The sequence below is a fragment of the Rhinopithecus roxellana genome, chromosome 6 (assembly GCF_007565055.1).
Source record: "Rhinopithecus roxellana isolate Shanxi Qingling chromosome 6, ASM756505v1, whole genome shotgun sequence".
In the NCBI taxonomy this organism is placed as follows: Eukaryota; Metazoa; Chordata; class Mammalia; order Primates; family Cercopithecidae; genus Rhinopithecus; species Rhinopithecus roxellana.
The window spans coordinates 149,671,212-149,694,567 of NC_044554.1; the positions used below are offsets into that span (position 1 = coordinate 149,671,212).

Here is a 23,356-nt window from a genome sequence, read left to right on the forward strand (position 1 = left end):
GTGCCATATAAAATGGGCTTACAATTTTGGTAACTGGATGAGACTGTAACTCCTGTCAAGTTTCTTATATGACCATTTCTGATCCATTATCTTTATAAAGTAAACATCTGCTAAATTTCTAAATACTCCATAAAACAAGAAGCATTTTAGAAATGTTAACACTAATGGAACGAGGTAAAATATTATTTTTTGGGTTACAATAACATTTTTCTCTTTTTGTTTGGTATTTGTGGTTTATGGTGTCTCTAGGTACGAATTTATTTTTATTTATGCCAGTTAGGATCACTGTGCTCTTTCAATCTGAGAATTTCTAGCGTTCAGCAATTCTCTAAGGTTCTCTGGCATTTCCCTTCAAATAATGCCTCTCCACAATTCCATCTCTTTTTCTGCGATTTTTATATGTATGGTGGATGCTTTCATTCCAGGCTCCATGCCAAGTACTCTCTCATATTTTCCATGCTTCTCTCTCTGTTACACTCTGTGTAATTTCCTCAGAACTACCTTATACTTGACTAATTCTCCTTGCAGCTCTATCTAATCTGCCACTTAACCTATTTATTCAGCAAGACTCTAATTTCAATGATTAATGTCTAGTTAAATCTGAATCTTTTTCAAAACTTCCTGTTCTTTATTTACAGTGTCTTATTTTTTCCCATATTTCCTATTCATGTTTATAATTTTAATAATTAGAAAATAAAGCTGTTCATTTTAAACATTCTTGGGGGTAATAATTCTTGTATCTGCTTACTCTCACTGCTTATTTGTCATTTTTCATCACAAGTTCACCATTAATAGAGACTGTATGTTAGTACAGGAATCCCCTATGGGTTGACGAACAGTTTTGGATTTGTTTCTGCCAGGCTATTCTGGGATATCACCTACTTTGAGATTTTTGTAAGGCAGTAAAAGGGATTTGACACTTTCTATTGCCTTTAACATTACTCCATGGAGAACAGTTAGTTTGTAATATAAAAAATAGCTCTTCAATTCTGTCTCATAATGTAAGCTTTATCAAGTTACTTAAGACTACAATTAGGGATCCACATTTAAGTTAAAACTCAACCATAGAAACCACCAATGTACATAAATGAACAGAGACATCAAATCAGAGAACAGAAACCTGCCACAGAAGGCAAAGTTCACACATGCTCAGGCAGCGATAACTTAGACTTTCTTATTTAAAATTCTGCTTAGTAGCTGGCAAGTTTTCTTTTTTTAACTTCAGTTAAAGAAATGCCAATTTCAGAAAGCATCCTGAATTCAGAAAGATTAAAATGTGTTTTGAGGGGAGAATCTTAAAACCAAGAAAATGTAGTATATAAGGCAGAAGGCAGGCTTATAACTTATAATAGTACCTCAACTCCCTGGAAGACCAGATTATATCTACAGTGGGAAAAAATATGCTCTTTCCTGCAAACGTGTTAGACAGGAACCCAGATGATTAGCAGGCTGCATGTGCACACTGGAATCAAAGTGCTGATACAATCACCTGCAATATTTGTGTGAGTTTGACAAAATAGATTCTCCCATAGACAGTGTAGAAATTGGCAGCTGTTTTCATCACTTTTACTTCAGAACAAATTGCCTTCCAACTGGCTCAATCTTTCTTCAAATATGTTTACTTTAACAGGGTAACAGTCACATCTTGCTCCGTCCATAGAGTTGGTCTTCTTTCTGATGATTCTGAATAGCTGTTTCGATTCACAAGTTTATAATTTAACTGCCAGAAGACAACTTTATTTCAAATTGTACCTCTTCTAAGTACACATGCACAAACATGGTACCAACTACAAGTAAAACAAAGATTCCTTAAATATAAATAAACCTTACTGCCTTGAATCACAGAAGTCTAAAGTAAAAACCGAACTTTATATGATATGAAGTATACCATGATCAGGTATGGTTTAAAGACCAATACAATCAAGACTAACACTTTGCTACAACAAAGCTACAGTAAGATATGATCTCACCCCAGTTAAAATGGCATTTATCTTTAAAAAGACTGGCAATAACAGATGCTGGCAAGGCTGTGGAGAAAGGGGAACCCTTGTACACTGTTGATGGGAATGTAAATTTGCACAGCCACTATGCAGAATAGCACAGAGGTTCCTCAAAAAATGAAAAAGAGAACTACCATATGATCCAGCGATCCTGTTACTGGATATATATCCAAAAGAAAGGAAATCAGTATATCGAAGAAATATCTGCACTCCCATGTTTACTGCAGCACTATTCACAATAATCAAGATATGGAATCAACCTAAGTATCCGTCAACAGATGAATGGATACAGAAAACGTGGTAACTATAAACAAGGGAGTATTATTCAGCCATGAAAATGAATGAAATCCTGTCATTTGCAACAACATGGATGGAACTGGAGGACATTATGTTAAGTGAAATAAGCCAGGCACAGAAAGAAAAGTATAGCATATTTTCACTCATTATGTGGGAGCTTAAAAAACAAAACAAAACAAAACTGATCTCATGGAGACAGAGAGAAGAATGACGGTTACCAGAGGCCGGGAAGGGTACTGGGGAAGGGGGGATATAAAGACAGTTTGATTAATGGGTACAAAAATACAGTCAGATAGAAGGAATAAGACCTAGTGTTTGGAAGCACAATAGGACAACTACAGTTAACAATAATTTATTGTGTATTTCAAAATAACTAGAAGAGCAGAACTGGTATATTCCTAATACAAAGAAATTACAAATGCTTGAGGTGATGGATGTCCCAATTATCCTGATTTGATCATTACACATTGTACATTTGTATTTGAATATCACATGTACCCCCGTAAATGTACTATTATGTACACATAATAAAACTTCTTTAAAAACTAAGAATTTGCTAATAATATTTAATTCACTTTTTGGCATGTCTGAAATATCCTAGAAGATAAGGAGCAAGGAAATGAAGAGTCTCTATACTCATAAAATCTGTATTAGGTTCATAGACTATACAAGGAATTACTAGGTCCATAAACTCAACAATGAAGCACATGAAAGAGAGAAAAGTATATGAAACAGGCAGTCCTTGACATGAAGGCAATCTATGTTGAAGAAGACTCACTGTGGCATTCTGAATTTTTTTCAAGCTGCCAAAATACCATCTGCAATAGATAATGCCACCTACATAATTCAAAATCCTTCCCTGCTCTGACAGCCTTGGGCATCCCATTGGGACCTCTGTGAGCCAGCTGCCCAACCCCTGAGAGCTTCTACCTACTCAGCCAATTTCCTCTTCAGGTACTAGGATGTGGGTGTTCCGATACATTGTGCATTTAAAAAAATAAGAAGGTTTTGGTGAGCTAGTCTGAATAACCAATATTTCAAATATCATCTCTGTGAGAAAGGGTCTGAAACTCTAAACCATCAACTTATATTTGAATTTCTGGAACTCATCCAATTCAGGAGCTTATCTATATAAATATATCCAGTCTGAAGAAAATAAGCCCCACTATTCTTGTGTTATAACTATGAATGTTTATAGACAGTTAACAATCACTAAACAAACTTCAAAATTTCAGATCTAGCTACTTTGGAAAAGGCTGCAAAAAGTGTAAGTTAAATAAGCACTATGCTGAAAAAAAAGTTCTTGTTTGAGCACTAACACAATTTAGAGGCCCAATATACCTGATGCATCTCTCTATACAATCAACACGCAGGAATTCAAATACAAAATTGTGAGGAATCCAGTTGACTAAAAAGATTCAGTTTTAGAGATTCTCTGGCTTTACCTTGTTCTACTTTATAATAATCCTAGATGGTTTGCTTAGGTATTAAAGAGGCCAATTTCCATTTGGGCTCATCACCTGTGACAGTTTTTTCTGGGGGGGGGGGTTCTGCTTTAAAACAAGGCGGTATTAGAATTCCCCTTGCCTATGATAGGAAAGCACATTATTAATCTGCCACCTCTCTGTAACCCTCCAAATCAGTCCAGGCAAAGCTCCTTTCTCTTTCACTTACTCATAACTGGCCACTGTCCAAGAGCTAGTTTTAAAACCTCAAAAACTATACACAGTTTTTATTAAGAGGCTGTATTTGCTTCTTGCTGTGAATGTTTACACAGTTAATACATACTTTGAATTTTTTACCTCTACAAAATAAAAAATAAAAGAAGCCAAGCATGGTGGTATGTACCTGTAGTCCCAGCTACTTAGGAGGCTGAGGTAGGAGGATCACTTGTGCCTAGGAGTTTGAGGCTGTAGTGTGCCATGACGGTGCCTATAAATAGCTACTGAGCTCCAGCTCAGGCAACAAAGCAAGATCCTGACTCTAAAAACAAATATATATTTTTTAAATTTTTTAAAGGTTTCAGTCAGCAACTTTAAGAATGCCTATAACTATTTACTTTACGTATTGCAAGAAATTTATTAATTTCTAGATTGAAATACTGTCAAATATTTAAAACTCAAAATATTTGGTTGTTACAGTATCCCCAAGCAGAAGGTTACATATTAGTTCTTAAGACACCAAACAAGTGATCTAGCAGAAAAGTTTAATGACTTAGGCATAGTCAAATTAGGAAATTAAAAACTGTCAAATATCCAAATCTGACCAAAAACAAGCAATGGGGAAAGGATTCCCTATTCAATAAATGGTGCTGGGATAACTATCCAGCCATATGCAGAAGACTGAAACTGGACCCCCCCCCCCCACCAACTTCCTTAAACCATATACAAAAATTAAGTCAAGATGAATTAAAGACGTAAATGTAAAATCCAAAACTATAAAAACCCTGGAAGACAACTTATGCAATACCATTACAGACATAAGAACAGGCAAAGATCTCATGACAAAGGCATCAAAAGCAACTGCAACAAAACCAAAAATTGACAAATGGCATCTAATTAGACTAAAGAGCTTCTGCACAGCAAAGGAAACTATCAACAAAGTGAACAGATGACCTACAGAATGGGAGAAAATTTTTGCAAACTAAGCATCTGACAAAGGTTTAATATCCAGCATATATAAGGAACTTAAACAAATTTACAAGGAAAAAGCAAATAACCCCATGAAAAAGTGTGCAAAGGAGATGAACAATTTTTAAAAGAAGACATAAATGTGGCCAAGAATCACATGAAGAAAAGCTCAACATCACTGATCATTAGAGAAATGCAAATCAAAACCACAAGGAGATACCATTTCAAGCATCAGAATGCCTATTGTTAAAAAGTCAAAAAAATACATGTTGGAGAGGCTGAGGAGCAAAAGGAACACTTAACACACTGTTGGTGGGAGTGTAAATTAGTTCAACCACTGTGGAAGACAGTATGGCAATTCCTCAAAGACCTAAAAACAGAAATACCATTTGACCCATCAATCCCACTACTGGGTATATACCCAAAGGAATATAAATCGTTGTGTTATCAGACACATGCATGCATATGTTCACTGTAGCACTGTTCACAGAAGCAAAGACATGGAATCAACCTAAATGCCCATCAAATGATAGACTGCATAAAGAAAATGTGGGTCCATATACACCATGTGAATACTACACAGCCATAAAAAAGAAGAAGATCATGTCCTTTGTGGAAACATGGATGGAGCTGGAGGCCATTATCCCCAGCAAACTCACGCAGGAACAGAAAAGCAAATTTCACGTGTTCTCACTTATAAGTGGAAGCTAAATGATGAGAGCACATGGACACAAAGAGGGGAACAATACACACTGGAGCCTACCAGAGGGTGGAGAGGAGGAGGGAGAGGATCAGAAAAAAATAACTAATGAATACTAGGCTTAATACCTGAGTGACAAAATATCTGTAGAACAAACCCCCATGACACAAGTTTACCTATATAACAAACCTGCACATGTACCCCTGAACTTAAAAGTTAAAAAAATTGTTAAATATCACAATACCCAAGAAGACTGTATTCTAGGTATATTACACAAAAAGTAAATGTACAGAATACTAAGACTGTTTGTAAATATATCATTATATGGTCAAATAAATTTGTGATTTTCAAATTGAAAGGGGTTTAAGATTTATGTATATTTAAAGGCACTCGTATTAAACATAAACAATTATAGAGTATAAGAAGATAGTGGAGCAAGTATGAAAAACAAACCCAAATACTTTTAGTCTCAAATTTTGAAAGAGAACACTTTCTATTTCTTAAATAACTAAACTTGAAGTAGACAATGCAAAGTAGCCAATTCAATTTCATAATGCAAAAAGGTGAGGATATAATCAAGATACATTTACTATGCCAAGTAATTGCTAAAAACCACTTTCACATTTCATCAGCAAATGATTGGGAAAAAGTGCCCTACTGTCTACCCTATAATAGGGTGGCTGAAGCACCACCATACTAGAAAAAGTGAAGGAGAGGGAAGAATTGAGAGACTGATTCTTAAATCAACTTACAAAACACTATCCAAAGTAATTGGATAGCTCATTTCAATGTTAAATTCTATCCCTCTCAACATTTTGGTTACCTGAGGAGAAATCTCAGATAAGTGTTGCTATATTTACTAAATTTTTCATAGACTTTTATTTAACCAATTAATTCTCAGCTCAAAGAAATCAGTGACTATTACTATTAGTAGGCTGTAAGCTCCATTTCTTTTCATTCACTGCTATATCTCTAATTCCTAACACAGTACCTTGCACATAATCAATGCTCAAAATATTTGTTGAATTTAGCCAAACTTTCAATTGGCTATAGTGTTTATTGGTACCCTTTCTACACGTTTCAGGCCAAAATTTACATTTTAAAAAAATGAAATTTCTCTTAAGCTTTTGAAGTCTGTTTCTTCATAACATTTTGAAAAAAACTTTCATTTTTCCTTTATCTTATTCTATTCATTAGTTAGGACAGAACTCCTTGATTTTTTTCCCCCCAAGTCTATTCCAAAGTATGCCAAGGCTACATTTAAAATAGTCCCTAGGTTTTGGAATATCTAGAGATTTTGGTCAGGAAAGAATGGAACAGTCTGAAACACCAGACCTAACAAAAACACCAGTTAGCTCCAGAGCTCACAGACTGAATTTGTCTATGGGAGGAAAGACAGAGACACATATGCACAGCATAGGTAGAGTTTTGGGTTTCTCTTACTGACTTTTTCTCCCATTAGGCATCTATTTACTATTGAATAAACTTTTATCCTCCCTACTCCTAAATATGTTCCCTTCGTTTACTCTTTACTCTTAAACAAAAAGAAAAAAGTTGCAATTTCAACCATGCTTACTTACTTTTGAAAATGGCCATGATGAACATTACATTTTACTTAGGCTTAACCCAAAATATTTTATTTCAATGCAGCAGTTCTCAAGGTGTGGTCCAAAGAATCTTGTAGAGTAGGAGAAGTGGAAGAGCCTTTGAAATTCTTTTGGATCAACAAACTAAAAACGATTTTCATGGTAACACTAAGACAGTATCTGGCCCTTTTTTTTTTTTTTTTTTGAGACAGAGTCTTACTCTGTCTCCAAGGCTGGAGTGCAGTGGCACAATCTCGGCTCACTACAACCTCCACCTCCTGGGTTCAAGTGATTCTCCTGCCTCAGCCTCCCGAGTAGCTGGGATTTCAGGCATGCACAACCACAACCAGCTAATTTTTGTATTTTTTTTTTTTTTTTTTTTTTTTAGTAGAGATGGGGCTTCACCATGTTGGCCAGGCTGGTCTGAACTCTGGACCTCAGGTGATCTGCCTGCCTCTGCCTCCCAAAGTGCTGGAATTACAGGTGTGAGCCACCGTGCCTGGCCGTATCTGCCTTTTTCATTCCCATTCTCTCCAGCATAGCAGTAGAGTTTTCCAGAGGACACAGATGTGCCATATCACAATAAACTGAATGAAAAAGCAGATACGAGAATTCCTTGTCATCAAGCCAGATATTAAAGAGTTTGTTAAAAATACAGAAAATGCCACTCTTGTCACTAAATATTTTGTCTTAGAAAATTTACTTTTCATTTAAACGCTGTCAACATAATTATATTTATGTTTAACAAAATAAATTTAAAATTCTAAATTGTTTTAATTCTAATATGACAAATACTGATAAATATAACCCACGTAAAGAAAAACTCTTTGAAGTCCTCAATAATTTTTTGAAGTGTAAAGAAGTCTTCAGATCACAGAATTTGAGAACCACTGCATTAATGCACTAGTAAAAACAGAGAGAAAACAAGGTCGTTCTTTCCTTTTAAATTAAACTTGAAACATGAAATTCATAAAATGCAAGGTAATTTTTTTCTTTTTTTTTTGAGGCGGAGTCTCACTCTGTCGCCCGGACTGGAGTGCAGTGGCCGGATCTCAGCTCACTGCAAGCTCCGCCTCCTGGGTTTACGCCATTCTCCTGCCTCAGCCTCCCTAGTAGCTGGGACTACAGGCGCCCGCCACCTCACCTGGCTAGTTTTTGTATTTTTTGTAGAGACGGGGTTTCACCATGTTAGCCAGGATGGTCTCGATCTCCTGACCTCGTGATCCGCCCGTCTCGGCCTCCCAAAGTGCTGGGATTACAGGCTTGAGCCACCGCGCCCGGCCAAATGCAAGGTAATTCTAACTAAAAATATTATTTTAAAGCATTGGACTTACCATTATAGGTTATTCTTGGCTTTGTTAAACACATTACAAGATGCAAATCCATTTCATCTGAGGGTACAAATTTTGAGCATATAGGGCACTTAAATCCTAGAAAACAAAAGAAACTCAAGTTACTTAATTATTCTGAATATCCAAGTACGGCTTTTAAAAAGCATGGAAGATCAAAAAGCATTTGAAACTTCAATATTACACTTACTGCATTACACTGTTTATGTACAACTCAAGTTGGGAAAATTTTGTGATTATAATATCTGACTTTTGTATCAGTTTATGAAGATGATCTCCTAATCAAACAAAACAAGTTCAAATGAGAGGGATGCAGTCCACTACAAACTCCTGTATCTCTCTCTAATGTACTGGCGCAGTTATTCTCATTTTTAATTTTTTTTTTTTTTTTGAGACAGTGTCTCGCTCTGTCGCCCAGGCTGGAGTGCAGTGGCGCGATCTCGGCTCACTGCAACCTCCGTCTCCCGGGCTCACGCCATTCTCCTGCCTCAGCCTCCCGAGCAGCTGGGACTACAGGCGCCCGCCACCACCCCCGGCTAGATTTTTTTGTATTTTTAGTAGAGACGGGGTTTCACCGTGTTTGCCAGGATGGTCTCAATCTCCTGACCTCATGATCCGTCCGCCTCAGCCTCCCAAAGTGCTGGGATTACAGGCTTGAGTCACAGCGCCCGGCCCATTTTTAATTTTTTATATTAACCTGTACTCATGATTTCATGTTATTATAAGCTTTGTAATCTTACCACTCTTGTGGAAATTACCTTTACCACGTTGGTATAGTATACTGTGAGTCACAAGTTTTATAGTTAAATAGTACCTTAGACACTATTCTACCTCAATAACTTTAAAAATTTATCTGATGCAGAATGTGAAGCCTTTCAGAACAGCAAAAACAGGTCTAGAATCTAAGACTCCTGACTTCTACTTTAATGGTCTTTCTGCCACACCATGGCACTAATGTCATAATGAAAACAGAAACTAGCGTCAGATCAGGGTGCAGGTTTTTGCAGTCAATTTTTGATACTTAAAAATTAGCTCGTTTCCTACATTATTCATATGCACTACCAAGTATTTGCCTGAAGCACTCCATTCAAAATAAATTAGCATAAAAAGGGACTATTTGATGTATTTAGCTTTGTTCTGCCCCTTCACTTACCAAGGTAATGTCCCATCCCTGCCTTCTTCCTGCTAAGACAGTCTTCAGATATACCATGTTCCCCTGCTGTCCTACTGCTCCCTCCCCTGACACCCTTAAGGTGTTTGGAAACCTGAACCCAGAGAGCCAATTTATAGTTTGGCTAGGCACAAATCAGAAGTGGAACAAAAAGATAGCATAGGCCAATCATTTTTTTTTTCTTGGAAATATGATTAAAAAACAGTGAGACACTATATTGGCCAGCAGTGAAGAGCTTAAGCAGAAAGGTCAAAAGTAAGTAAAAGAGAGACAGGGGTGTCCATGACGGTTCAGGTGTAAGCTGAACTTACAAGAGAACAAAAACTATAGACAAGCACAGGAAAGAAGGCCACATGAAGACGAGTGAGCTAGAGTGTAGACAGGAGCGGAAGCACTGAGAGAGACAACTAAGACAGGTGGTGAAAGAGACGTTTTGGCGGCTCTCTAGTTCCAGCACATGTGTTCTCACAGGAACTGTCCTCCCTTCACTCTGATGTGAAACTCACTGCAACCAAATAAGTGAGGCTAGAATTATACCTCATGCCAAACTTTATAAGGACTGGGAAAAAGATTTTAGCACAGCCAATCCTTCAGGTATTCAATTTCCTAAATGAAATATATGATTTTGGACAATGTTTCTCAAACTGTATTACATGCATTTTAAAAGAAAGGAATAAAGGTATGTTTACTTCAACTTCTTGAAAACCACCAAAAAGAGAGAGAAAAAAAACAGGAAAGAGGATTCGATTAAAACAAGCTTGTCCAACGCATGGCCGAATGTGGCCCAACACAAATTTGTAAACTTTCTTAAAACATTATGAGATTTTTTTGCGAATTTTTTTTTTAGCTGATCATCTATTGTTAGTGTATTTTATGTGTCGCCCACTGAAGCCAAAGGATTAGACACCCCTGAAAATGAAACTATAAAAAATGTGGCCCAAGGAAGCCAAAAGATTAGACACCACTAAAAATGAAACTACAAAAAAACTATAATGGCCAAACACAGGCTACAACGAATACAGTGAAACTGATCAAGTATAGGGAGAAAACAAAGAGATCCTACAACTGCAACCAGATTTTAGGCATCAACTAACGAATTCCTGTCTTGAAACTTGAAAAATTTGCTTCCCTGAAGTTAAACTTAGCATAAAAGAGGGCAAGAGGCAACTGATTTGAATCATCAGAACCATCTGGGTACTGGCAAACTTAAACAAAAGTGCACTATTGTGAACCTAAAAAGCCTCACTTGAGAGCCATCCAACTGCCTACAAAGTAGAGCCTGAGGAGAAAAATAGTACGTACAAAGAACCACCTGGGATTTCTAGTTAAATACAGTGAACTAACCATGTTTCTCTCTCCTCCCCTCCATAAACCTACTAAAATGGATATAAATAAAATTTAATAAAAATGAGTTAAAGAAGAACTTGAAAGAAGTCGGCAGCAAATGAGGAAAAAAAAAAAAAAACAGATGAAAGCATCAATGGCACTGAGCCAACACAGATCCTGAGTGTCTAAGTAAGCCAATTCTCATTAAATAATTCCCAAAGGACTCCGGCATCTGGAGCTCCATGACTTCCCAAGACAGTAGTGACACATGAGGCCAAAATCTAGACTGACTGAAAAACTGAATAAAAAAAACAGATCCCCAAGTCCCCAGTCCATTACAGCTAAGCAAATACCACACCCCCACTAGAGCATGAGAATGGAGATTTACTGTGGGGAAAACAACAACAAAGAATATTCAGAATTGAGAATACCAGGCACTGCAACGGGCAGGGAAGAAAACAGAAGAATAAAGAACTACAAACTGAAAAAGGCCCCACTCCGTAGCCTCCATCTCTACTGAGAAATTGGTAGATTTTTCTCTTAAATCAAAAGGTCCCACAGAATGATACATCAAAATCCTTGCCTATTAATAAGCCCTATCTTTGCACATAAAGCTTCCAATCAGTTTTTCAGGGCATCTCTAAGGCATTATGCAACAAAAGAAAGAAATGCATCATGGTTAAACACATTAGAAGCAAATTCAAAAGACAAATAATAAATTTAAAATATTTGCAATGTATATCAAAAACAAAAGGACAATATCCTCAATATACAAATGCTCCTTGACTTAGGATGGTAAATTGAAAATATCTTAAGTTGAAAATGCATACACCTAAACTACCAAACATTGTAGCTTAGGCTAGCCTACCTTAAATGTGCTCAGAACACTTTCAATACAGTATTCAATAAATTACGTGAGATATTCAGCTCAGCACCACCGAGTTCCGTTACGTATATTGCTAGCCCTGAAAAAGATTGAAATTCACAGTATAGTTTCTACAGAATGCATATCACTTCCACACCGTTATAAAGTCAAAAATCCTAAGTTAAACATCTATGTAAAGCACTCTTAAAACTGTATAGATACACATAATATGCATGTGTGTACTACTAGTATGTTATTTACATATTTAACCACAGTCTGTCCATTTCTAAATTCTTTGTTTTGATTCATCCTTGATTCATCTCTCTCTATAGTTATCTTTCTATATATCTGAGATTTATTTATAAATTTATGTATCTATAGATAAATTATCATAGAGAGAAATTTCTCTATGTATATATAGAAAGATCTTATAGAGATCTACATATATAACATACATAGATAATTATTTGGGACACTTAGCAGAGGGGTCTTCAGAACTCTTAGAAGGAAAAAAAATGGGACTCAAGAAATGTATTATCTTTAAATATTCAGACTCAGGACTCAACCAACAGATGAATCAAAACAAAGAATTCCGGAATGGATAATCCGTGGTTAAATAAATATATAAACTCACGGACACACAAGTAGTACACACACACATGATTCTATTTAATAACAGAAATACGTGTAAACAACTATAGGAATTATCTCTACAAAACAGTAGTAAATATTACAAATATAAACAGTGTGAAAATGATCAAACTAACAAAAACTGGGATGGGAACAGCAGGATCATCTTGGATTGTATAAAAGGCCAAGAGACTGTGATGAAGAGAGTCAACAGCAGAGATGAACCAGATCATTCTGCTCTTTTTAAATAGAGAAGAAAACATATAGAGACAATGAATCACCAGTGTCATTAATCCTTCTCTTCTACCCTAAAGAACTTCTAGATGGTTACCAATATCCTGCTCTAAGGTGTCATCTTGGTCCAGGAATCTTTCTCTAAGTGCTCCACCCCAAGGTCCACTCGATCATTCCCTCCCCCTTTGTATCTCTTCCATACCTGGACAATACTTCCGATACTTCAATGCAACACATGGCCCTGTGTTTATTTACATGTCAATCTCCTTATTGTCCTTAATAGTCTGATGAAAATACAGAAATTTGAGGCCCAACAGAACTGGTAAAAATCCTGTTTCTATTACATACAGACTAGGTGACCCAGGGAAGGCACTTCAGCCCTCCAGGCCTGACTTCTTCCCTGTAAAAACGGATACTACTATTTACACATCAGAAATTTGGTGAGAAGTAAAGATTATAACGTATATATAATGCCTGCAACATAGTAGGTATTCAGTAAACAGTGGCTATCATTTATTGAAATTTTCCCCTCTTCACTTTTCAGACAACTCTTATTCTTTGTAAATTCTTAAAACAGTACAGTTCTTGACCAGGAGTTTGAGGCTGCAGTGAACTATGATCCCACCACTGCACTACAGCCCGGGCAACAGGGTAAGACTCTGTGTCTAAAAATAAAAAGTACAGTTCTAAAACAACATTTTTTTTTTTTTTTTCTGAGACAGAGTTTCACTCATTTGCCAGGTTGGAGTGTGGGGGTGCAATCTTGGCTCACTGCAACCTCCACCCCCTGGGTTCAAGTGATTCTCTTGCCTCAGCCTCCTGAGTAGCTTGGATTACAGGTGTGCACCACCACACCCAGCTAATTTTGTATTTCTAGTAGAGACGGGATTTCACCGTGTTAGCCAGGATGTTCTTGATCTCCTGACCTCGTAATCCACCCGCCTCAGTCTCCCAAAGTGCTGGGATTACAGGCGTGAGCCAACACACTCAGCCTCTATGACATTCTTTAATAATAAAATCCAGACTCCTAAGAAAAACTTTCTGTAACTATTCAATGACACATAGTGCTACATCAAAGTTACTTTACCAAATGCTTTTCCACTGTTGATGACTAAGGCAAAAAGATTTTTCTTTGTATCTCTAGTGGCCCAACCCTACTTTTAACTCAGTATTTGTACATTGTTTCCTCCTAGAAATCAACCACAAACAAAAAGGGGCTGATCCTAAACCTGAGACTGGTGAATATACCAACTGGCAGGAAAAATACAGGTGAGATTTTTGTTTTTTTTGGTGGTAGAAAAATTACTCCAACCATCAAATCAGATCTGTTAGGCATGACAGAAGATGAAGGCCCTATTATGAGATTTGCATATCAAATCATTATTCTAAAACTGCAAACAAGTCATCTAAATGCAAGTTGATTCGTTATGAGAGTTCCCAATAACCATAAACAAAATAAAGACACCAGTAAAAATCACACAGAAGAACCTATCCTCTCAATCACTATATCTAAAAATAAAGAAAGGTAATCAGGGACTACACTAGAGACAGAAGAGATGCCAGATGTTTGGACTCCTCTATTTTAACCTTTATAATAATACAAATATTCTGCCCCTCCCCTAGATATCATCAACCTCCCTCCTATGTCATCGACCTCATTGGCTATAAATGTTCTCTACCCAAAGCCAGCACTCTTAGTTTCCCCAAAATCAAAACCATTCCTTCATACTGTCCCTAAAACAAAGCTCCACTCTCCATCTGATCTCAATTACGTAATTTGACTAATTTAAATAATTTCTAGAAGGAAATAATCAATAGGCTTAACACTTCCCTAGGTAGAAATGCAACGAATATGACAAACAATGGAATGAATCAGTGACAGAGGAATGTGTTCAGGAGATTTTTACAGTAAGCAACCTCCATCTGCTACACCAGGCCATACAAAGCTCTTCAGGTAACACAAAACAGAAGCTGTCATTCCCTGTCTTTGATAATGGAACTAAAGAATATTAAGTATAGGAAACCTACACTCTCTCTCAGTTTAAACTGCTCACTTAAAGAGAATATAGGTCTAAAGTGGAAAGACATCAAAAGTGCCAGAACTCAGCTCTTGTGAATCCTAAGCTTTGAGCTTTCTGCCACAGCATCCTGGCTGTTGGTCCTCTTTTGCATTACTGAATGCATGCAAGCACTCCCATGCCACCGCTCCCCGTACAAGGCTTTCCCACTATTTCCCACTACGAGTCTAACACAAATTTGGTGTTGCCATTTAATTCTTTTCCTCCAACAGAACATACCCATCACATCTCCATGCCTTTGCTCTTGATTAAGCCCATATTTTCATCCTACTTTACTAAAAATTTACTCCCATTCCTTCAAGCCCAGATCAAGTCTCACCATCTCAATGAAATCTTTTCAGAGAACTCAAAAGCAAAACGTCCTTCATTGTCCTACTGAATTCCTTTTACTGATAATACTCATTTGACGCATCACATATAGTACTTCTTCTGTGTAGATCTTATCTCCCAAATTTGATACCTATAGGGCAGAAATTGCATATTATTCTGTATATTACATTTGATCACTCTGTCCAAGCACCCAGCTAGACCTACAGTCAACACTTAATAAATATCCAAATAAATACGGAAATGAACTATACAGTTGGCCTCAGTTCTAGAAGCAAGAATGGCACAATTAAAGGCAGATTAGGAAATTCTAATTACTGATGATTATAACCACAATTATAAGCACTGCTTGCAGGAATGCACTGCATTTTTTTTTTTTTCAAATTCAGTTTAAAGGTAAAATTGTTTTAAACATGGCAGTAAAAAAAAAAAAAAAAAGGCAAACAAATCAACTTCCATAAGCAAAGAACTTTACAGTATATAAAACATAAGCACAGGAAAAGGCCTGGAGTCTAAACTGAAAAGATGAACTTATCTCATTTACTGGTAGGATTTGTTCTGAATCTGGCAAATAAAGAATTATCTGTTATGAAAAATTTCCCAGAAAATGCAAGTCAACTAACTTCTATAACCACAGGCAGGATCAGTTGCAGATGACCTAACTTCTCTCTAAATCATCAGTTTTCTAATAGGTAAACTTTCTGCTATAAAGGAAAAGTTGTTCAAGAGGCCAAAGAGGAAACACCTATTTACTTATACACTTAAAAACGACAGCGACTGAATAAGGGACAAAAATATCTGAAAATTAAAATAGCAGGACAGCAAATAGCAGAATGCATTCTGAAACAAGGTAGCAGGAAACGTTTTAACCTTGTTCAACAAGCACTTTACCAGGCTAAACACCTAAATGTCTAATTCTCTAATAAATCCTCCAAAGCAATCCTTGATGAATCTATAAAACATCAGTATACAACAATTTGTATAACAGACATTCTTGAATAGCTTAGTTCATATCAGGACCATATATTCAGTCCACTAGGGAAAATCATTACTTCCTACTATCTACCTGTTTATGACAAATTTTTTTTTTTTTTTTTTTTTTTTTTTTGAGACAGGGTTTCGCTCTTGTTGCCCAGGCTGGAGTGCAGTAGTGCAATCTTGACTCACTGCAACCGCTGCCTCCCGGGTTCAAGCAATTCTCCTGCCTCTGCCTCCCAAGTGGCTGGGATTACAGGCACGTGCCACCATGCCCGGCTAATTTTGTATTTTTAGTAGAGATGGGGTTTCTCCATGTTGGTCAGGCTGGTCTCCAACTCCCGACCTCAGGTGATCTGCCTGCCTCGGCCTCCCAAAGTGCTGAGATTACAGGTGGTGTAAGCCACAGCGCCTAGCCTGACAATTCTTTTACTGTATTTTTTTCATATATTCTCTTTTTAAAACTACTACTTCTGATGAGAATGTAGAACATGAATGAAGCAATTTTAAGTGAAAATTATGATCTGATTTATTTTTTGTAGCCCCAAAGTCTTTAGTATGCCTCTTATGACACACACTATCACTCAAATATTTGAATGAATGAAAAGCTATCCAAAGCAGTTTTTTATGTTAGATATCAGTGTGCTGTAATGACTCATTAAATGTCTTACGAGGTTTCTTTAAGTATGCCCTGTAGGTGTCTTTATTACCATCTCCCCACCCACCCTCGGCCCACCTTTTTCTTTGGTTAGGGACAAAACACAAACTTACTTATGGGATCAGACATTTTTAAGTTTTATACTATGTACCTAACAAATGCCCTCCGTGTTGTCCAAAAAGAGTTACACACTTCTCCATGTTCACTGTAATTACTCCCACGCCAGGTAGCCTCAACTTTGTGAGAATGCGAACGCACTCTAAGGCAACATCCACTCTAATCTCCTTTTACAGGTAAGAAAACTCTGTGAGGTAAAAATTCTTGCCAAAACTCATAAAACGAGTCAGGACTAGGGCCAGAACTAGTACTCTTTTCACTACACTCTGCAGTCCACTCATCTCTCTATCAGACCTCTCTCATAGCATTTATAACCAATTAAACGACTTACAATATCTTGTACATAAAAATGTTACAACCATGCAACAATCATAGGGGGTCTATTTTGAGATTTCCAAGGGATTATTTCTTGTTAATAGTGGCAAAAACTAAACAAACACACATCAAAACAAAATACCAACAGAATGAATGGCTAAGATAAAAACAGACACTTAGGTACCATGAGCAAATCAAAATCCATACTGGGACCAAGTCTTGGATATCTTAACAAATACACTTCCCACAGGCTGGGCGCGGTGGCTCACGCCTGTAATCCCAGCACTTTGGGAGGCCAAGGTGGGCAGATTACGATGTCAAGAGATTGAGACCAGCCTAGCTAACATGGTGAAACCCCATCTCTACTAAAAATATAACAAATTAGCCAGGCATGGTAGTGGGCAGTCCCAGCTACTCAGGAGGCTGAGGCAGGAGAATGGCGTGAACCCAGGAGGCAGAGCTTGCAGTGAGCCGAGTTTGTGCCACTGCACTCCAGCCTGGGTGACAGAAAGAGATTGTCTCCAAAAAAAAAAAAAACACACATGCACACACACACATATATATATACACACACACACACACACACTTCCCGTATTTGGAAATCTATGGAGAAACACAGAGTGATAAAGTATTTGAGATTCAACAATTCCCCCACAACAAGTGAAAACATCTGACAGCTATTGTTGAAGTCATAAAATGCAAGAAAAGCAGGCACACATTTTTATCTCTTTGGCATATTCACAGTCTTAAAAATAACACTGCAGATGCCCCCCTTTTTGCTTTTGTTACTGATACCCTTTTATTACCTTCTAGCCTATCAATCAACTTTCTGTCCATCTTCTGTCTCCTCCACCTCACTCCCAAATATATCCCATTAGCTTTATTCTTCATGCTTTACTGTCTAGATCATTTTAAATATATATAACCTACAAATCTGATATATTAAAATAACTATAAAATATCTTAACAGTGAGCCACCACTGACAGGGTATTTTCCTGTCACTGTGATGCTATATTGTATAATGTTATGTAATGTAATGTTACGTGTGCCCCATAAAATGTATAGAAAATAATTCGGACACAGAAAATTACAGCTTTATTAGAAAATAAAGGTCATCTTGAGCAACATGGATATTTCCCCAGGAAAACAACCAAATAATATAATAAAAATTTCTCTTTTAAATTTGTTTGAATGAATTAGGAAATTAATCCATTTTACCGAATGATGTCAAATAGAGTACAATGTGATTGCTCTTATCAAACAGCTGATGAAGGGGAAGAACTAAACCCTATTCACAATGGTAGAAAAGTCGAACTATGGTAGTACAGGACAGGTCAGCTCTCATGGAAAAAAAACAAATAAAATCCATGTAGCAATACAAATTAGGCATCCTTAATTTACAACATGAATATGCCAATAACACAACAAGGACCTAGGGATCAGTGGTTTAACTAATACAAATGGACCTTGTAAAATCAAATATACTGAACATATTCTGCCACCAGGGAACCTCGAATGGCCCCACATCACCACTGGGGGAGGAAGGTAGTGAATGAGGGTAACATAATGATCAAAAGACAGACACAGGGAGGTTAAGTAGTTTTTTATTCTTCACTGATGTGAAAGAAGTTCACTACAGAATAGGAGGATGCCTCAGTGCCAAGGGTAACTTAGTCTACATTCTTGGGGGCAATTTTAGAAATATGACTAAGAAAGGCACTTTTAGAACTGAGCATGAGCTTTAACAGTAGTTAGAGTCTATTTGTTTGTTTTCATAAATATGACAACAGCCTCTGCTCTAGGAATTTTCTCTCAGTAGAAAGGCAGGGAGGGAGGAAGGATGAAGTAATGGCATTTGCTCCGGGAATTCACAAACTAAAGGGAGAAATGCATGTCTGAGCCACAGCTTCTCGCCCGACACTAACTTCTCACATGTATAATGTCCACTAGCCTATGAGGCCATATGTAACAAGAGCAATATGTTAGTTTCACCTGGGTCTTAGATTATATTGTAGAAGTCAAATGAAGAGAAAAAAGATTTAAACAACTATGGGTTTCAGAATAATTACACAATGAACTCTAACCTCTGTGGCTACTGTTTACATTCATTGGCTTAAAGCAAAACAGTAGGAAAAATCTATACCAGCCACAGCTAAAATTCTCAATTATGCTCGATGTCCCAGACTAATGTTTCTAAACAAATACATTTCCAATTCCCTTCAGTTGCAGAAATAAGACCAAAGAATGATAAGTGAACTCCAGAACCAAAGTATCCACTTGGGTACAGCTCACATGGCTTATACTTATCAACTGTTTCGTTTTAGGTTCTGTCTGTAAGGTATACATATAATCCCTAAAATATTATAAGATATACAAATTATTCCTCTCTTACATTTGTTGTCTTATCATGTTTTAGCTATTCCAAAAGCTATTTACTAAATTTCAGTTTAATTTTACTGAAACTCTTACCTCTTTAAAATATAAACAAAAGTGAAATTACTGCTTTTAAAGTATAGCAACCAGGTAACAAATTCATTAGACTTAAAATTAATCCAAGAGCTACAGGTACAGTTACAGTCTTAATGAAACTATCACTTAAATGTCTTTAGGATTTTCAAATAAAAATATAAAATGTTTTAAATAATTATACTGAACTAAAAAACATAACGAAAAATTTTAAAACATACCTTCCTCATGTTTCACATCACAATATCTGTTTACTTCATAGAACTATGTCAACGCACAGTGACATAAGTATTTATTGGGTGAATGAACAAATATATCCTTCCTCTAATATATGCTGCTTCTTGCCCAGCTATGAAGATGAAGTGGTTTTTTTCTGTCTTCACAATTTTCTCCTTGGTACTCAATTGAACAAAGACAGCTCTGAACAGCTAAAAGACATTTTTAAAGCATGGCTCACTATGTTTATCTGTCTCACTTTCCACACACACATACATATGCACATGAACTCACAAACACAACAGGAGGATTTTACTATGCTGTCAACTATCAGGATGTAACCTGTATCAAAGGCAACAAATTATCTATTTAAAAATCCTCAGAGGCCTGGCATAGTAGCTCCCTTCTGTAATCCCAACACTTTGAGAGGCCAACGAGGGAGGACTGCTTGAGTACAGGAATTCCAGACCACCCAGAGCAATGTAATGAGACCCTGACTCTACGAAAAAAAAAGTTTTTAAATTAGCCAGGCATTGTGGTGTGTGCCTGTAGTCCCAGCTACTCAAGAGGCTAAGGTGGGAGGATTGCTTGAGCAAATATAAAATGTACCTAACAAAATTTGATAGAATTATTTTAAATGCCCTTTTAGCAACTGGGGCCTTAAAATCTTAAATACACTTGGCTAAAAGTATTTTTTGTTACTGTCAATAATCTAGGTTTTTTTACAGCCACCATGGCAAATCAACAGGTAACAAGGAAGGCTAAATATACACTAACAGATTACTATCACAATTAGTATCTAAAGTATAGCAGTTGGGCACCTGACTGTAATCAGTATCATTTACGTAGATAAAATTCTGCCGACTACTGTTTGCACTCAAATAATTGGACTCAGTGCTACCAGTATTTTCTAAAACAACACAGGCATAATATAATCTTTAAGAGTTATGTCAAAAATTAATTCAGAACTGAAGGGCTAGTTCTACAAGGATTTTCAAGCTTAGCAGGTAGCATGCCAGCTCCTAAGTATTTAAGCCAAGTTTTCTACAACTACACTAGAACCCAGCTCAACTTTCTTAATACATCTGTAGTTAGTCTGACAAAAGTTACTTTCTTTCCCATTGGGGCTCACCTAAGGAAACCACTTTTCATTGGTATGTGTTCATTACCTTCTTAAAGATACTGCTCTTCATGAAATTCACTCTGCATTGTATACTTCCTTAGCTATATTGGGTTTGTGGTAGTTCTGTTTCTACATCCCCCAAATTCACAAATGGAAGAATCTAATATAGCATTATAGACTTAAGCATTTATGACTCTTTAGGAATGAAAGGAATTAACATCCTATAGCCTATTTACTATCTATCTTACAAGTTTCTCATAAAGAATTATACTTGGGGTAAAATTCTGGGGTTGGTAAAGTGCAGGTTCTTGTGCCGAACCCCTACTGACTCCAAGGGGAATGGCACCAGGTTCAAGAAGCCAAAGAAAAGACCCAGAGCCGGCAAACAAGACATGAGGTTTTACTGGAGGCTTACATACAGGGCAGAGTACAGCGGCAGTAGACGGGACAGAAGAATCACCTTACATACAGTCAAGGGGAGGCAGGCTGGACAGAAGAACGACAACAGCTTGGAAAAGGCATGTAAGTTTATACAGCATTTTCAGTTAGCATCCTCCCACTAACAACCTCCACCTGTCAACCTTCTTTCAACCCCAAACTTGGGAGCTTGATGCCCTGTACAACTCATGTTCCACAGGACAGGACAGGGGCTCGAATGTTTCTCCTTAGACAAGGAACGAATCTCCTAATTAGCCACTCCCGGATTCCCTAGCTTGGAACTCCCATTCAGTCCTGTATGCCACACAAGGTCATCCTCAAGGTACGCTTAAGATATGGCTATCAGGTGCGTTTACCTTACATAGGTCTGTAGGCCAACTGCGGCCTACCACCAAAAATTCTGTACAGCCCTTGAGTCAAGAACTTTCTACATTTTTTAATGGCTGAAAAAAAAAATTTTAAAGAAGAAAATGCTATGGCATGTGAAAATTATAGGAAACTCAAATTTCAGTGCCCACTAACCAATTTTTATTGAACGCAGCTACACACATTCATTTATATATTGTCTCTATGGCTTACCCAAACTACAAAAAAAGGGAACAGAGACTAAAAGGTCTGCAACGCCTAAAATATTTACTATCTGGCCCTTTACTAGACATTTGCCAACCCCTGGATTAAGTCATTAAGACCTGTTTAAAATATCCAAATATTTGTTTCAAAAGAGGAAAGAAAACCATTTTGAAAAAGTCTGGTTATGACAAAACGTCTTACCTGTAAGCTGCCAGTAAGTTTGATTAAAAAGTTTAGTCTAACCAAAGGGCTAAGAAACAATGGGGATGTTCCAGTCAGGCCAGTGTTACCACTGCTTTCCTGCTGCCACACCTGTTTTCAAGCCATCACCCAGCTGGTAGATTTTACCTCCTAAGTATCTGTCAGATTCAACCAATTCTTTAGACATCTACACCACCCTCACAATGTAGCTACTGTTATTTTTTCCTGAACTACGGCAGTAACCTCTCTATGCATCTGCTCTTGACCTCGCCCTTCCCCAAACTGTTGTCACAGGTTATCTTCAAAACACAAACCAGACCTGATCACTCCCTGGTTTAAAATACACATAAACAAATACCAACTTTTGGCCGGGTGCGGTGGCTCAAGCCTGTAATCCCAGCACTTTGGGAGGCCGAGACGGGCGGATCACGAGGTCAGGAGATCGAGACCATCCTGGCGAACACGGTGAAACCCCGTCTCTACTACAAAAATACAAAAAACTAGCTGGGCAAGGTGGCGGGCACCTGTAGTCCCAGCTACTCGGGAGGCTGAATCAGGAGAATAGCATAAACCCGGGAGGCGGAGCTTGCAGCGAGCCAAGATCGCGCCACTGCACTCCAGCCTGGGCGACAGAGTGAGACTCTGTCTCAAACAAACAAACAAACAAACAAACAAACAAATACCAACTTTTTATTCATATACAAAGCCATGTATCTTCTGTTTCCTTCCAACTCCAGCCTCATTTATCTTCCATGCCCTAAAACATTTTACAAATTTTTAATAAATTACATAACATTTTTAAATATATTACATACTACATATTATACTTTCCTGATCAGCAAAATTTAGCATCTAACTGAATCACTACAAGGCAAAACAACCAAAAATTACTGAGTACCTTTCTGTACTGCTTAATAACAGGTAGTTTCCTGTATTTTCATTCTTATCCAACAATGACCAAACATAGAACACACATTCAAAAAATACTCACTGCTTAATTCACTATAAAACACTGACTTCCAATGCTCTTAATTCTACTGGAAGTTTAGATGGAGATGTGCTGATTCAGGATGGTGAACTCTG

General features: G+C 37.2%; 1 pseudogene; it reads right to left on the reverse strand.

Moving 5' to 3' along the window:
* Nucleotides 1–23,356, reverse strand: part of LOC115898207 — a 106,663-nt pseudogene that overhangs the window by 48,446 nt on the left and 34,861 nt on the right.